Genomic DNA, 18,484 nt, shown 5'->3' with positions numbered 1-18,484 from the left:
CATATATTATTAGTGAGATAATATTGGCTGAAGTTGTGTATATTTTTTTGGGGCATGAACCGCTGTTAAATTTGTTCAATTGATATACAAATGAATTGAACAGTTGATATCTTTGGGGTCCGTCAGCACCAGAAGAGAGACGGAATCTCCATCTACTGTTATGGACCTGTGTTTGATATTTTTAGGCTTTTCAATTTTTTTTCCCAGAATCCCACACAGTGGCATCAGTAGTCAATTCTATGGTGTATGTAGATGTTCTATGATGTACAGTACACTACTATCTACTACGTAGCCAATCAGCATCTCTACACTACTATCTACTACGTAGCCAATCAGCATCTCTACACTACTATCTACTACGTAGCCAATCAGCATCTCTACACTACATCTACTACGTAGCCAATCAGCATCTCTACACTACATCTACTACGTAGCCAATCAGCATCTCTACACTACATCTACTACGTAGCCAATCAGCATCTCTACACTACATCTACTGCTTAGCCAATCAGCATCTCTACACTACATCTACTACGTAGCCAAACAGCATCTCTACACTACGGGGACGACTACATCTACTGCTTAGCCAATCAGCATCTCTACACTACGGGGACGACTACATCTACTATGTAGCCAATCAGCATCTCTACACTACGGGGACGACCACATCTACTGCTTAGCCAATCAGCATCTCTACACTACATCTACTATGTAGCCAATCAGCATCTCTACACTACATCTACTACGTAGCCAATCAGCATCTCTACACTACATCTACTATGTAGCCAATCAGCATCTCTACACTACGGGGACGACTACATCTACTACGTAGCCAAACAGCATCTCTACACTATAGAGACGACTACATCTACTACGTAGCCAATCAGCATCTCTACACTACATCTACTACGTAGCCAATCAGCATCTCTACACTACATCTACTACGTAGCCAATCAGCATCTCTACACTACATCTACTACGTAGCCAATCAGCATCTCTACACTACGGGGACGACTACATCTACTACGTAGCCAAACAGCATCTCTACACTATAGAGACGACTACATCTACTACGTAGCCAAACAGCATCTCTACACTATAGAGACGACTACATCTACTACGTAGCCAATCAGCATCTCTACACTACGGGGACGACTACATCTACTGTGTAGCCAATCAGCATCTCTTCACTACGGGGACGACTACATCTACTGCTTAGCCAAACAGCATCTCTTCACTACGGGGACGACTACATCTACTATGTAGCCAATCAGCATCTCTACACTACGGGGACGACTACATCTACTACGTAGCCAATCAGCATCTCTACACTACATCTACTACGTAGCCAAACAGCATCTCTACACTATAGAGACGACTACATCTACTACGTAGCCAATCAGCATCTCTACACTACGGGGACGACTACATCTACTGTGTAGCCAATCAGCATCTCTTCACTACGGGGACGACTACATCTACTGCTTAGCCAAACAGCATATCTTCACTACGGGGACGACTACATCTACTGCTTAGCCAAACAGCATCTCTACACTACGGGGACGACTACGTCTACTACGTAGCCAATCAGCATCTCTACACTATAGAGACGACTACATCTACTACGTAGCCAATCAGCATCTCTACACTACATCTAATACGTAGCCAAACAGCATCTCTACACTACATCTACTACGTAGCCAATCAGCATCTCTACACTACATCTACTACGTAGCCAAACAGCATCTCTACACTACATCTACTACGTAGCCAATCAGCATCTCTACACTACATCTACTACGTAGCCAAACAGCATCTCTACACTATAGAGACGACTACATCTACGACGTAGCCAAACAGCATGTCTACACTACATCTACTACGTAGCCAATCAGCATCTCTACACTACGGGGACGACTACATCTACTACGTAGCCAAACAGCATCTCTACACTACATCTACTACGTAGCCAAACAGCATCTCTACACTACATCTACTACATAGCCAATCAGCATCTCTACACTACGGGAACGACTACATCTACTGCTTAGCCAAACAGCATCTCTACACTACACCTACTAGGTAGCCAATCAGCATCTCTACACTACGGAGACGACTACGTCTACTACGTAGCCAATCAGCATCTCTACACTACTATCTACTACGTAGCCAATCAGCATCTCTACACTACTATCTACTACGTAGCCAATCAGCATCTCTACACTACATCTACTACGTAGCCAATCAGCATCTCTACACTACATCTACTACGTAGCCAATCAGCATCTCTACACTACATCTACTACGTAGCCAATCAGCATCTCTACACTACATCTACTACGTAGCCAATCAGGATCTCTACACTACGGAGACGACTACATCTACTACGTAGCCAATCAGCATCTCTACACTACATCTACTACGTAGCCAATCAGCATCTCTACACTACATCTACTACGTAGCCAATCAGCATCTCTACACTACATCTACTACGTAGCCAATCAGCATCTCTACACTACGGAGACGACTACATCTACTACGTAGCCAATCAGCATCTCTACACTACGGAGACGACTACATCTACTACGTAGCCAATCAGCATCTCTACACTACATCTACTACGTAGCCAATCAGCATCTCTACACTACATCTACTACGTAGCCAATCAGCATCTCTACACTATATCTACTACGTAGCCAATCAGCATCTCTACACTACTATCTACTACGTAGCCAATCAGCATCTCTACACTACGGGGACGACTACATCTACTATGTAGCCAATCAGCATCTCTACACTACGGGGACGACTACATCTACTACGTAGCCAATCAGCATCTCTACACTACATCTACTACGTAGCCAAACAGCATCTCTACACTATAGAGACGACTACATCTACTACGTAGCCAAACAGCATCTCTACACTATAGAGACGACTACATCTACTACGTAGCCAATCAGCATCTCTACACTACGGGGACGACTACATCTACTGTGTAGCCAATCAGCATCTCTTCACTACGGGGACGACTACATCTACTGCTTAGCCAAACAGCATCTCTTCACTACGGGGACGACTACATCTACTGCTTAGCCAAACAGCATCTCTACACTACGGGGACGACTACGTCTACTACGTAGCCAATCAGCATCTCTACACTATAGAGACGACTACATCTACTACGTAGCCAATCAGCATCTCTACACTACATCTAATACGTAGCCAAACAGCATCTCTACACTACATCTACTACGTAGCCAATCAGCATCTCTACACTACATCTACTACGTAGCCAAACAGCATCTCTACACTACATCTACTACGTAGCCAATCAGCATCTCTACACTACATCTACTACGTAGCCAATCAGCATCTCTACACTACATCTACTACGTAGCCAATCAGCATCTCTACACTATAGAGACGACTACATCTACGACGTAGCCAAACAGCATGTCTACACTACATCTACTACGTAGCCAATCAGCATCTCTACACTACGGGGACGACTACATCTACTACGTAGCCAAACAGCATCTCTACACTACATCTACTACGTAGCCAAACAGCATCTCTACACTACATCTACTACGTAGCCAATCAGCATCTCTACACTACGGGGACGACTACATCTACTGCTTAGCCAAACAGCATCTCTACACTACACCTACTAGGTAGCCAATCAGCATCTCTACACTACGGAGACGACTACGTCTACTACGTAGCCAATCAGCATCTCTACACTACTATCTACTACGTAGCCAATCAGCATCTCTACACTACTATCTACTACGTAGCCAATCAGCATCTCTACACTACATCTACTACGTAGCCAATCAGCATCTCTACACTACATCTACTACGTAGCCAATCAGCATCTCTACACTACATCTACTACGTAGCCAATCAGCATCTCTACACTACATCTACTACGTAGCCAATCAGCATCTCTACACTACGGAGACGACTACATCTACTACGTAGCCAATCAGCATCTCTACACTACATCTACTACGTAGCCAATCAGCATCTCTACACTACATCTACTACGTAGCCAATCAGCATCTCTACACTACGGGGACGACTACATCTACTACGTAGCCAATCAGCATCTCTACACTACGAAAACGACTACATCTACTACGTAGCCAATCAGCATCTCTACACTACATCTACTACGTAGCCAATCAGCATCTCTACACTACATCTACTACGTAGCCAATCAGCATCTCTACACTACATCTACTACGTAGCCAATCAGCATCTCTACACTATATCTACTACGTAGCCAATCAGCATCTCTACACTACTATCTACTACGTAGCCAATCAGCATCTCTACACTACGGGGACGACTACATCTACTACGTAGCCAAACAGCATCTCTACACTACATCTACTACGTAGCCAATCAGCATCTCTACACTATATCTACTACGTAGCCAATCAGCATCTCTACACTACTATCTACTACGTAGCCAATCAGCATCTCTACACTACGGGGACGACTACATCTACTACGTAGCCAAACAGCATCTCTACACTACATCTACTACGTAGCCAATCAGCATCTCTACACTACATCTACTACGTAGCCAATCAGCATCTCTACACTACATCTACTACGTAGCCAATCAGCATCTCTACACTACATCTACTATGTAGCCAATCAGCATCTCTACACTACGGGGACGACTACATCTACTACGTAGCCAATCAGCATCTCTACACTACATCTACTACGTAGCCAATCAGCATCTCTACACTACATCTACGACGTAGCCAATCAGCATCTCTACACTACATCTACTACGTAGCCAATCAGCATCTCTACACTATAGAGACGACTACATCTACGACGTAGCCAAACAGCATCTCTACACTATAGAGACGACTACATCTACGACGTAGCCAAACAGCATCTCTACACTACAGAGACGACTACATCTACTACGTAGCCAAACAGCATCTCTACACTACGGGGACGACTACATCTACTACGTAGCCAAACAGCATCTCTACACTATAGAGATTACTACATCTACTACGTAGCCAAACAGTATCTCTACACTATAGAGACGACTACATCTACTACGTAGCCAAACAGCATCTCTACACTACAGAGACGACTACATCTACTACGTAGCCAAACAGCATCTCTACACTATAGAGACGACTACATCTACGACGTAGCCAAACAGCATCTCTACACTACGGGGACGACTACATCTACTGCTTAGCCAATCAGCATCTCTACACTACGGAGACGACCACATCTACTGCTTAGCCAATCAGCATCTCTACACTACGGGGACGACTACATCTACTGCTTAGCCAAACAGCATCTCTACACTACATCTACTACGTAGCCAATCAGCATCTCTACACTACATCTACTACGTAGCCAATCAGCATCTCTACACTACTATGTAGCCAATCAGCATCTCTACACTACATCTACTATGTAGCCAATCAGCATCTCTACACTACATCTACTACGTAGCCAATCAGCATCTCTACACTACATCTACTACGTAGCCAATCAGCATCTCTACACTACGGGGACGACTACATCTACTATGTAGCCAAACAGCATCTCTACACTACGGAGACGACTACATCTACTGCTTAGCCAAACAGCATCTCTACACTACATCTACTACGTAGCCAAACAGCATCTCTACACTACGGGGACGACTACATCTACTGCTTAGCCAAACAGCATCTCTACACTACATCTACTACGTAGCCAAACAGCATCTCTACACTACATCTACTACGTAGCCAAACAGCATCTCTACACTACATCTACTACGTAGCCAAACAGCATCTCTACACTACATCTACTACGTAGCCAAACAGCATCTCTACACTACGGGGACGACTACATCTACTGCTTAGCCAAACAGCATCTCTACACTACGGGGACGACAACATCTACTGTGTAACCAAAATACAGTCCTTTTCAGCATGTCAAATCAATGGCACACCATCAAAGCAGGTCCCCACAATCAGACCAGAGCTACCAGCTAAACCCCGGCAGATCCTAGCCATGTGTGCCGTTTCCAACAGCAGAACACCTCTTCGGATTCAAGAGAGGGGATTGATCCTAAACCGCATCACCACCGCGAATATAATCAAAAGCCTAAAGGTGACGTCCGCACCGGGGGTGTCCTGAGTCTATTGAGACGGACAACAATGCTTCTCTCACCGCAAGTGGAGGTAAACGGGATCCGACACCATCCATACGCTTGTCAAAGCAATTCGCGCCGCTCAATCAGAAGGGAAGGATTGGCGCAGAGAACTACAAACGTTTGTCATGGCCTACAGTATGCCACACTCAGTCACAGGCCAGCTGAACTATTGTTCAACCGCCAAAATCAGGACCATACTGCCAGAGCTGTTAGCCGCCAGGAGCTGAAACGACAACGCTGTTGATGCTGAAAGGAAGGAGAAGGGCTCCACAGAACTCCGCCAGATCTAGCGAAGCAACTGAAAGCACCAATCCAACACGGTCACATGGTTCTGCTACAGAATCCAAAGCAGAACAAGTTGTCAAGTAACTTCGAACAAGAGCCATACACCGTCGTAGACAGGAAGGGGAACTCTGTTGTCCTGGAATGGAACATCAGGAGGGACATGCAACATGTTTCTTTTGTGAAACTGTGGATACAACCACAGAGTCAGGACAATTTACTACAAGTGACAGAGACACTGACCGGGCAGAGCCTGACACACCACCTAGACAAGTGCTAGTACCTGACGAGGCCATTCAAATACAGCCTCGACCCCAAAGACTCAGACAACAAGATGTGCATCTGAAGGACTATGTTCGATAGACACATTGCCATATTGGAGCAGAATAATCTCAGGCACAGTCTGAATGCCAGGGCAGTCTATGCCCATTGTATTTATATAGCCCTTCGTACATCAGCTGATATCTCAAAGTGCTGTATAGAAACCCAGCCTAAAACCCCAAACAGCAAGCAATGCAGGCGTAGAAGCACGGAATTCTTGTCAAATAAACATTGTTAACAAAAGAGTTCCAGGAATGTAACTAGAGATATGGTCAGTAGTTTAAAGAAAGCAGAAGTAAACTTTGCTTAGTCCCAGCAGAAATGTTCCTACATCTAGTGGAAAGCCTTCCCAGGAGAGTGGAGGCTGTTATAGCAGCAATGTTCCAACATCTAGTGAAAAGACTTCCCAGAAGAGTGGAGGCTGTTATAGCAGCAATGTTCCAACATCTAGTGGAAAGCCTTCCCTGAAGAGTGGAGGCTGTTATAGCAGCAATGTTCCAACATCTAGTGGAAAGCCTTCCCTGAAGAGTGGAGGCTGTTATAGCAGCAATGTTCCAACATCTAGTGGAAAGCCTTCCCTGAAGAGTGGAGGCTGTTATAGCAGCAATGTTCCAACATCTAGTGGAAAGCCTTCCCTGAAGAGTGGAGGCTGTTATAGCAGCAATGTTCCAACATCTAGTGGAAAGCCTTCCCTGAAGAGTGGAGGCTGTTATAGCAGCAATGTTCCAACATCTAGTGGAAAGCCTTCCCAAAAGAGTGGAGGCTGTTATATAACAGCAAATGGAGGGACCAACTTTACATTAATGCCCATGATTTTGGAATGAGACGTTCGACGAGCAGGTGTCCATAGACTGTGGGTCAGTGTATGAGATATGTGGTTGGAGCGTGTTGCACAAAGGCCACTTCAATGTAAAACGTTTGGCCACGTGTCAAGTGTTTGCAAACGGAACATCATTGTTGAAGAGTCTGAGACAGTGTTGCAATTGTGATGTGAATCACGTTCCAGAGTTTCCTTGGTGCCCTGTTAGGCTGAAGGAGGTCAAAAACAGGGAGGATCAGGGCTGCTGAGAAGGTCTCCAATACAGAGGCGGTGAGACTCGATCGAAGCAGCGAGAAGAGATGATGAAGCTATGTGTATAGCGATGTATATAGCAGTGGATGCCCAGCAGTCTGTGGATGTCAGTCAGTTGAGACTTCCTGAAACCCTAATTGTGAATAAGGTTGGTTTTGTTGCATTTAGTGCACATGTTTTTCTGGATGAACTAGCAAACAATAGAAGAAACTGGAAATCATTGAGAAAGCAAAAAAATAAAAAAGGTTATTGGATCTCCAGGATTTCACAGCTGAAACAATGCAGGGAATATTGTCTGAAGATGCTTCCCCCTCTCAGGCTGTAGGAATCAGGCCCCAGAGTCTGTAGGGATCAGGCCCCAGAGTCTGTAGGGATCAGGCCCCAGAGTCTGTAGGGATCAGGCCCCAGAGTCTGTAGGGATCAGGCCCCAGAGTCTGTAGGGATCAGGCCCCAGAGTCTGTAGGGATCAGGCCTCAGAGTCTGTAGGGATCAGGCCCCAGAGTCTGTAGGGATCAGGCCCCAGAGTCTGTAGGGATCAGGCCCCAGAGCCCCAGAGTCTGTAGGGATCAGGCCCCAGAGTCTGTAGGGATCAGGCCCCAGAGTCTGTAGGGATCAGGCCCCAGAGTCTGTAGGGATCAGGCCCCAGAGTCTGTAGGGATCAGGCCCCAGAGCCTGTCGGGATCAGGCCCTAGAGCCTGTATTGGGATCTGAGTAGTTTAGACCCTAGAGTCTGTAGGGATCAGGACCCAGAGTCTGTCAGGATCAGGCCCCAGAGTCTGTAGGAATCAGGCCCCAGAGTCTGTAGGAATCAGACCCCTGAGTCTGTAGGGATCAGGCCCAGAGCCTGTCGGGATCAGGCCCCAGAGCCTGTCGGGATCAGGCCCCAGAGCCTGTAGGAATCAGGCCCCTGAGTCTGTAGGAATCAGACCCCTGAGTCTGTAGGAATCAGGCCCCAGAGTCTGTAGGAATCAGACCCCTGAGTCTGTAGGGATCAGGCCCCAGAGTCTGTAGGGATCAGACCCCAGAGCCTGTATGGATCAGGCCCCAGAGCCTGTGGGGATCAGACCCCAGAGCCTGTATGGATCAGGCCCCAGAGCCTGTGGGGATCAGACCCCAGAGCCTGTAGGGATTAGACCCCAGAGCCTGTAGGGATCAGACCCCAGAGCCTGTATGGATCAGGCCCCAGAGCCTGTGGGGATCAGACCCCAGAGCCTGTAGGGATCAGACCCCAGAGCCTGTAGGGATCAGACCCCAGAGCCTGTATGGATCAGGCCCCAGAGCCTGTGGGGATCAGACCCCAGAGCCTGTAGGGATCAGACCCCAGAGCCTGTAGGGATCAGACCCCAGAGCCTGTATGGATCAGGCCCCAAAACCTGTAGGGATCAGACCCCAGAGCCTGTATGGATCAGGCCCCAAAACCTGTAGGGATCAGACCCCAGAGCCTGTATGAATCAGGCCCCAGAGCCTGTATGGATCAGGCCCCAGAGCCTGTAGGGATCAGACCCCAGAGCCTGTATGGATCAGGCCCCAGAGCCTGTATGGATCAGGCCCCAAAACCTGTAGGGATCAGACCCCAGAGCCTGTAGGGATCAGACCCCAGAGCCTGTAGGGATCAGACCCCAGAGCCTGTATGGATCAGACCCCAGAGCCTGTGGGGATCAGACCCCAGAGCCTGTAGGGATCAGACCCCAGAGCCTGTGGGGATCAGACCCCAGAGCCTGTAGGGATCAGACCCCAGAGCCTGTATGGATCAGACCCCAGAGCCTGTAGGGATCAGGCCCCAGAGCCTGTAGGGATCAGACCCCAGAGCCTGTAGGGATCAGACCCCAGAGCCTGTAGGGATCAGGCCCCAGAGCCTGTAGGGATCAGACCCCAGAACCTGTAGGGATCAGACCCCAGAGCCTGTATGGATCAGGCCCCAAAACCTGTATTGGGATCAGACCCCAGAGCCTGTTTGACTTTGGAATCAGGCCCCAGAGCCTATTAAAGTGGATTCATGCATGCCCCATTAGCCTCCTCCCTAAGTTTGTTCCCAGAGCCTGTATGGATCTGCAGGCCCCAGAGCCTGTATGGATCAGGCCCCAAAACCTGGCTTAGGGAAGACCCCAGAGCCTGTAGGGATCAGACCCCAGAGCCTGACAAGGATCAGACCCCAGAGCCTGTATGGATCAGACCCCAGAGCCTGTCCAGGGATCTGACCCCAGAGCCTGTTTTAAAAATCAGACCCCAGAGCCTGTGGGGATCAGACCCCAGAGCCTGTAGGGATCAGACCCCAGAGCCTGTATGGATCTGACCCCAGAGCCTGAACTGGGATTGGCCCCAGAGCCTGTAGGGATCAGACCCCAGAGCCTGTAGGGACATGCAGACCCCAGATCCTACAAGGGATCAGGCCCCAGAGCCTGTAGTGAACCTCAGACCCCAGAGCCTGTAGGGACTCAGACCCCAGAGCCTTCAACCAAGATCTCAGGCCCCTCAGAGCCTGGGTCAGTGATCAGACCCCAGAGCCTGTAGGGATCAGGCCCCAGAGCCTGTAGTGATCAGACCCCAGAGCCTGTAGGGATCAGACCCCAGAGCCTGTAGGGATCAGACCCCAGAGCCTGTAAATCAGACCCCAGAGCCTGTAGTGATCAGACCCCAGAGCCTGTAGGGATCAGGCCCCAGAGCCTGTAGTGATCAGACCCCAGAGCCTGTAGGGATCAGACCCCAGAGCCTGTTCAGGGATCAGGCCCCAGAGCCTTAGAAAAGCCAAGGGATCAGACCCCAGAGCCTGTATGGATCAGACCCCAGAGCCTGTAGGATCACTGCCCCAGAGCCTGGAGGGATCAGACCCCAGAGCCTGCAGGATCAGGCCCCAGAGCCTGTAGTGATCAGACCCCAGAGCCTGTAGTGATTTTTCAGACCCCAGAGCCTGTAGGGATCAGACCCCAGAGCCTGTAGGGATCAGACCCCAGAGCCTGTAGGGATCAGGCCCCAGAGCCTGTCAGTGATCAGACCCCAGAGCCTGTAAAATCTGACCCCAGAATCAGCCTGTAGGGATCAGGCCCCAGAAATTATCTGCCTGTAATTGTGATCAGACCCCAGAGCCTGTAGTGATCTGAGACCCCAGAGCCTGTAGGGATCAGACCCCAGAGCCTGTAGTGATCAGACCCCAGAGCCTGTAGGGATCAGACCCCAAACAGAGCCTGTAGGGATCTCAGACCCCAGAGCCTGTAGGGATGGGTGACCCCAGAGCCTGTCCTAGGGATCTTAGACCCCAGAGCATTACTGTGCAGGATCAGGCCCCAGAGCCTGTAGGGATCAGACCCCAGAGCCTGTATCGGGATCAGACCCCTTGAGCCTGTAAATGGGATTGCCTCGACCCCAGAGCCTGATAGGTTCAGGCCCAGAGCCTGTAGTGATCAGACCCCAGAGCCTGTAGTGATCAGACCCCAGAGCCTGTAGTGATCAGACCCCAGAGCCTGTAGTGATCAGACCCCAGAGCCTGTGAGGGATCAGACCCCAGAGCCTGTAGGGATGTATACCCCAGAGCCTTCTTGGGACACTCAGACCCCAGAGCCTGTAGGGATCAGGCCCCAGAGCCTGTAAATCAGACCCCAGAGCCTGCTAGGGAACCGAGACCCCAGAGCCTGTAACATCACTATCAGACCCCAGAGCCTGTAGGGATCAGACCCCAGAGCCTGTAGGGATCAGACCCCAGAGCCTGTCAAACATCTCCAACCCCAGAGCCTGTAGGGATCAGACCCCAGAGCCTGTAGGGACATACAAAATTGACCCCAGAGCCTGTAGTGATCAGACCCCAGAGCCTGTAGGGACTCAACCCCAGAGCCTGTAGGGATCAGACCCCAAAGCCTGTAGGGATCAGACCCCAGAGCCTGTAGTGATCAGACCCCAGAGCCTGTACCCACTGGCTCCAGACCCCAAGAGCCTGTAGGGAAAGACCCCAGAGCCTGTAGGGATCAGACCCCAGAGCCTGTGGGGATCAGACCCCAGAGCCTGTAGGGATCTAGACCCCAGAGCCTGTAGGGATCAGACCCCAGAGCCTGTAAATTGAAACAGACCCCAGAGCCTTAGGGATCAGACCCCAGAGCCTGTAGGATCAGACCCCAGAGCCTGTAGGGATCAAACCCCAGTGCCTGTATTGAATTTATTTATTTATTTTGCTCCTTTGACCCCAGAGCCTTATTGATCAGACCCCAGAGCCTGTCCAGGTTTTACTCAGACCCCAGAGCCTGTAGGGATCAGACCCCAGAGCCTGTAGGGATAGACCCCAGAGCCTGTAGGGATCAGACCCCAGAGCTCTGTGTCGGGATGTGACCCCAGAGCCTGTATTGGGATCTGAGTAGTTTAGACCAATAGAAGGAGTACATTTGACTTTGTTTTTTGAGAATAATATAAGTATGTTTATTAAAGTATCTCAGTTTTTACCCTCTCCAGTAGGTGGCGGCAATACACCTTTTCTTTTGGATGTAATCCACCAATAAAATCTTGAAGAAGAATAAGAAGATGAAGAGAAGAAGCCTCACCCCCTTCATTCTAATAGATGGATGTCAATGTTAGCAGGTACACCCTCCCTTTCCACATACTTCCCATCTGCTGCAGCTTCTTGCACAATTGCGAGGCTGATTAGCTAGACACACTTATGTGAAACACAGACAGGTTTCTCAACGAGATACAACATGGAATCCATGTTTGGTTTTGATTTGGAAGGGTGCGGTAGCATCAAACAATTGGATGCAATTGTTTCCTGGGCAAACTAAAAAAAAACATTTGTTGCCGTGTCGGTCGTTGATCTGGGCATTTCTGACAAGTCACAGCTCTCTAAGGTCTGAAATGACTCACATTGCAACAGGAATTCTAACTTCTAAGCATTTTACTGTCACAACTTTCAACAGTAAATTGAAAGCTGGACTGAGTTTAATTAGATAAATGAACCTATGCACTTTCCATCGGAACCGTCTACGGGATTTATCTTTGGGAAAAGTGTTGTCAAACAGGCACATCAACTGTGGGTCTGTGGTTGGGTAAATGATATACAACTAGACACCTGGGCTAGTTAGGCCTGCTGTAACTATGCACTTTAGTTGGTTCCTTGTGCTTGTAGCTAGGCTTTATGTGTGTGTGATTTAAATAGACGTTACATTAACTTCTACTTAGTTCGGCCTATCTCGTTATTAGGCCTTGTCAAGTCACTAATCTAGATGCTGTAACGTGAAAAAAATGTTTTTGTCAGAACTGATTAAGATAGAAAATAATACGTCTTTGTTGCTATTTAGATTTATTACGATTAGTGTTAGGATGATTGCTAACAATCATATTTAGGGCTAGACCTAGATGCCGTAAGTATGGCCAGGTGACTAGGCCTAACTTGGATCACATAAGGTTAAAAAACGCTGACACTGTCCTAACTCAAGGAGAGTTTTGTTGGCACGTGAAATCCTGCTGATTCCCTACTTTGAGTCTTCCTGCCAATACTGCACTTTATGGTAGTAGTGTTTGACACTCCGTAGAGGGAATTGGCTACGTTGCTGGTTACTTTGGGTGTGTCCTAAATGGTACCCTATTCTCCATTTGACCTTGGTCAAAAGTAGTGCACTATATAGGGAATAGGGTTCTATAGAGCCCTGGTCAACAGTAGTGCACTATATAGGGAATAGGGTTCTATAGAGCCCTGGTCAACAGTAGTACACTATATAGGGAATAGGGCTCTGGTCTAAAGTAGTACACTAGATAGGGAATAGGGTACCATAGGGCCCTGGTCTAAAGTAGTACACTATATAGGGAATAGGGCCCTGGTCTAAAGTAGTACACTATATAGGGAATAGGGCCCTGGTCTAAAGTAGTACACTAGATAGGGAATAGGGTACCATAGGGCCCTGGTCAGCAGTAGTACACTATATAGGGAATAGGGTGCCATAGGGCTCTGGTCTAAAGTAGTACACTATATAGGGAATAGGGCCCTGGTCTAAAGTAGTACACTATATAGGGAATAGGGTGCCATTTGAAAAGGCAGGGTTTGTGTTTTGTTGTCCGTTGTCGCCTAGAGAGCAGTGTGGATTGAGAACATATGGAAACGTATTGTTTTGTGCCATGTGGTTAGAAAAGCTATGTCTGTGTCTGTGTCTGTGTCTGGGGTTGTGTCTGTGTCTGTGTCTGTGTCTGTGTCTGGGGTTGTGTCTGTGTCTGTGTCTGTGTCTGGGGTTGTGTCTGTGTCTGTGTCTGTGTCTGGGGTTGGGGTTGTGTCTGTGTCTGTGTCTGGGGTTGTGTCTGTGTCTGTGTCTGGGGTTGTGTCTGTGTCTGTGTCTGTGTCTGGGGTTGTGTCTGTGTCTGTGTCTGGGGTTGTGTCTGTGTCTGTGTCTGGGGTTGTGTCTGGGGTTGTGTCTGTGTCTGTGTCTGTGTCTGGGGTTGTGTCTGTGTCTGTGTCTGTGTCTGTGTCTGTGTCTGTGTCTGTGTCTGTGTCTGTGTCTGGGGTTGTGTCTGTGTCTGTGTCTGTGTCTGTGTCTGTGTCTGGGGTTGTGTCTGTGTCTGTGTCTGGGTCTGTGTCTGTGTCTGTGTCTGGGGTTGTGTCTGTGTCTGTGTCTGTGTCTGTGTCTGGGGTTGTGTCTGTGTCTGTGTCTGGGGTTGTGTCTGTGTCTGTGTCTGGGGTTGTGTCTGTGTCTGTGTCTGTGTCTGGGGTTGAGGTTGCTGGACAGGTTATAGAGGAGGGGTCGGTGGTGGAGGAGCAGAACGTTGGATGAGGAAATGTTGTTATCAATGAGAGAATCCACAGCTGGCTATAATATGGAATGAGATTCATTTCTTTATTCTGTAAATATGTCTACCACGACCCGGGGCGTATATATTCAAAATAAATCATAAATAAAACTCTGATTTGTCAAAATATTTACATATTTTTTTTAATAAAACCACAATCCGTCAAAATAAAAACCATTTTGCAAAATATTTCACAAATTAAACCATAAGCCATCAATATGATGAATTATTGTGAAATATTTGTTTTACATAAGTCACAAACTAACATTCAACCAACAATTTGAAGAAATGTAGAATGATTTCTGAGCCAATGTTCATAAATCCCTAACATTTACAACTGTGAAATGTGCTCGTGAATCTGTATTCTGTGTTTACAACCATTGTTTTCTTGTCCTGATTCTCTCCATTTATTGGGATAATCTTTGTGTCAAGTAAAGCGTAGAGTGAAGCAGTGTCTCATTCATATATTTTTTTTTTGGGGGGGGTAGAAGGCTTTCTATCTAGAATAGCTAGCTAATAAAATAATAACTTCATGAAATGTGAGTAAATGTGAGTAACACGCTTATTTATTCAACAATATATGTTAATTAAAATGTTTAACAAATGACATTCATATGAATGTCACATTTGACCATTAGGGCATGCAACCAGAGGTTCGAGTTTTAGTGAGGTCCCCTCCAGGAAATGATTTGAAAAGTTGAAACTCATTTACTGAATGTCTCCATGCTATTTGGAGAACAAGAAAAAGACAAGAGAAAATCCCCCCAGCCATGATCACCTTGGCCGCTGTAGGTTCATTCACACCAGTCCATCTACAAACACAGTAGCCTGTTAGCCACACAGCTGTCATGTTCTACCCAGAAAGAGGGTATACACATGTGAACTGATTCACACTGACACGTAGCATCAGTGATAATTCAGTCAGTTGTGAAGATAAATTGCATAAAATCATAAACTCTTTACATACCTCTTTTCTCAAATGACACAGCCTTCACATATGTATTCCTAGGCATTAGTAATCAAGTCAGATGTATTCCTAGGCATTAGTAATCAAGTCAGATGTATTCCTAGGCATTAGTAATAGAGTCAGATGTATTCCTAGGCATTAGTAATCAAGTCAGATGTATTCCTAGGCATTAGTAATAGAGTCATATGTATTCCTAGGCATTAGTAATCAAGTCAGATGTATTCCTAGGCATTAGTAATAGAGTCATATGTATTCCTAGGCATTAGTAATCAAGTCATATGTATTCCTAGGCATTAGTAATAGAGTCATATGTATTCCTAGGCATTAGTAATCAAGTCATATGTATTCCTAGGCATTAGTAATAGAGTCATATGTATTCCTAGGCATTAGTAATCAAGTCAGATGTATTCCTAGGCATTAGTAATAGAGTCATATGTATTCCTAGGCATTAGTAATCAAGTCAGATGTATTCCTAGGCATTAGTAATAGAGTCATATGTATTCCTAGGCATTAGTAATCAAGTCATATGTATTCCTAGGCATTAGTAATAGAGTCATATGTATTCCTAGGCATTAGTAATAGAGTCATATGTATTCCTAGGCATTAGTAATAGAGTCATATGTATTCCTAGGCATTAGTAATAGAGTCATATGTATTCCTAGGCATTAGTAATCAAGTCAGATGTATTCCTAGGCATTAGTAATAGAGTCATATGTATTCCTAGGCATTAGTAATCAAGTCATATGTATTCCTAGGCATTAGTAATAGAGTCATATGTATTCCTAGGCATTAGTAATAGAGTCATATGTATTCCTAGGCATTAGTAATAGAGTCATATGTATTCCTAGGCATTAGTAATAGAGTCATATGTCATAATTCTGTGTTAATATAAGCAATGCTGTGGTGAAAACAAAAGGTGGGTAAACTATAATCTATAATCTAGGCATTAGTAATAGAGTCATATGTATTCCTAGGCATTAGTAATCTATAGTCATATGTATTCTATAGGCATTAGTAATATAAACATAATGTATAATCTATAAACTATAATCTATAAACTATAATCAAATCTATAAACTGTAATTCTATAATCTATAATCTATAAACTATATTATAAACTAGAGTCATATGTATTCCTAGGCATAAACTAGTAATCAAGTCATAAACTATAATCTAGGCATTAGTAAACTAGAATCAAACTATAATCTATAATCTATAATCATAATAGTAATCTATAAACTGTCTATAATGTATAAACTATAATCTATAATCTATAAACTATAATCTTTAATCTATAAACTATAATCTATAAACTATAAACTATAATCTATAAACTATAAACTATAATCTATAAACTATAAACTATAATCTATAATCTATAATCTATAATCTATAATCTATAAACTATAAACTATAATCTATAAACTATAAACTATAACATTCACTTGGCAATCGGGATAAGATGAACAACCACCGATATAAACGAAAACGTTTAGACATTTTTAGACCTGTACTGTTTGCATTTTGATGTAGGAAAGATGTTCATATATAAAACATATCTTTATTTTTTTTGAAGTTCTTAACTTTTTTAATAAGATTAGCACAGATTTCTTTAAGGGGACCCCACATGGGGCCCCGACCCCAAGTTTGGGAACCACTGTACTAATCTCTCTTTCTGATTTGCTTCTTCTTCTCTTCTGTCTCCTCTGTTTCCTCCTGCGTTGAAGCCTGCCTCAGCCTCACCACTCATCACTGTCTGTCTCAATACTTGTCACGTTCGTTGGAATGATGCAGCTTACTTCGAGTTCCACATACTTTTAATGAATAAAGTTCAACTTAAGCAAATACAAAACAAATAAAGAATAAACGAACCGTGACGACAATGCAACAGGCAACTAAACTATGAAGCTCCTCTTAAAATCATGAATTGGTGATCTGGCTAGCCAGCTAGCTAACGAGAAAGATTGCAAAAAATATTTTAAATTCAGTTTTCTTCCAGGGACTAAACGGAGCAATTGATTGGTTCGGCAGGACGAAGCACCCTGGTGTGGCGGGAAGAAATTGTAACATTATCTGATTTTTAAAAACGTTATAAATTCAGTTAGCTTTTTTATGCTCCCGTGTAGGCTGCGTGCTAACTAGTCATGTTATTTGTTGTGCATCCTTAGCTATATTTATTATATGTTGTTGTTTCCTAGTCAATACGTGCATTCCGTATCCGATTACTGTCAATTCAATCTCTCTCCGTAGAGTGTTGATGTAACAGTATAACTTTAGACCGTCCCCTCGCCCATACCCGGGCTCGAACCAGGGACCCTCTGCACACATCAACAACAGTCACCCACGAAGCATCACTCCACAAAAGCCGCGGCCCTTGCAGAGCAAGGGGAACTACTACTTCAAGGTCTCAGAGCGAGTGACGTCACCGATTGAAACGCTATTTAGCGCGTACCACCGCTAACTAAGCTTTCACATCCGCTACATCAGTACCACCGCTAACTTAGCCGCTTTCACATCCGTTACATCAGTACCACCGCTAACCGCGTTACATCAGCACCACCGCTAACTAAGCTAGCCGTTTCATCCACATCCGTTCACATCAGCACCACCGCTAACTAAGCTAGCCGTTTCACATCCGTTACATCAGTACCACCGCTAACTAAGCTAGCCGTTTCACATCCGTTATATCAGCACCACCGCTAACTAAGCTAGCCGTTTCACATCCGTTACATCAGCACCACCGCTAACTAAGCTAGCCGTTTCACATCCGTTACATCAGCACCACCGCTAACTAAGCTAGCCGTTTCACATCCGTTACATCAGCACCACCGCTAACTAAGCTAGCCGTTTCACATCCGTTACATCAGCACCACCGCTAACTAAGCTAGCCGTTTCA

The sequence above is a fragment of the Oncorhynchus nerka genome, linkage group LG13, assembly GCF_034236695.1.
Source record: "Oncorhynchus nerka isolate Pitt River linkage group LG13, Oner_Uvic_2.0, whole genome shotgun sequence".
Classification (NCBI taxonomy): Eukaryota; Metazoa; Chordata; class Actinopteri; order Salmoniformes; family Salmonidae; genus Oncorhynchus; species Oncorhynchus nerka.
The sequence above is the reverse complement of the archived record's forward strand: the minus strand, read 5'-3'. Positions refer to the sequence as shown.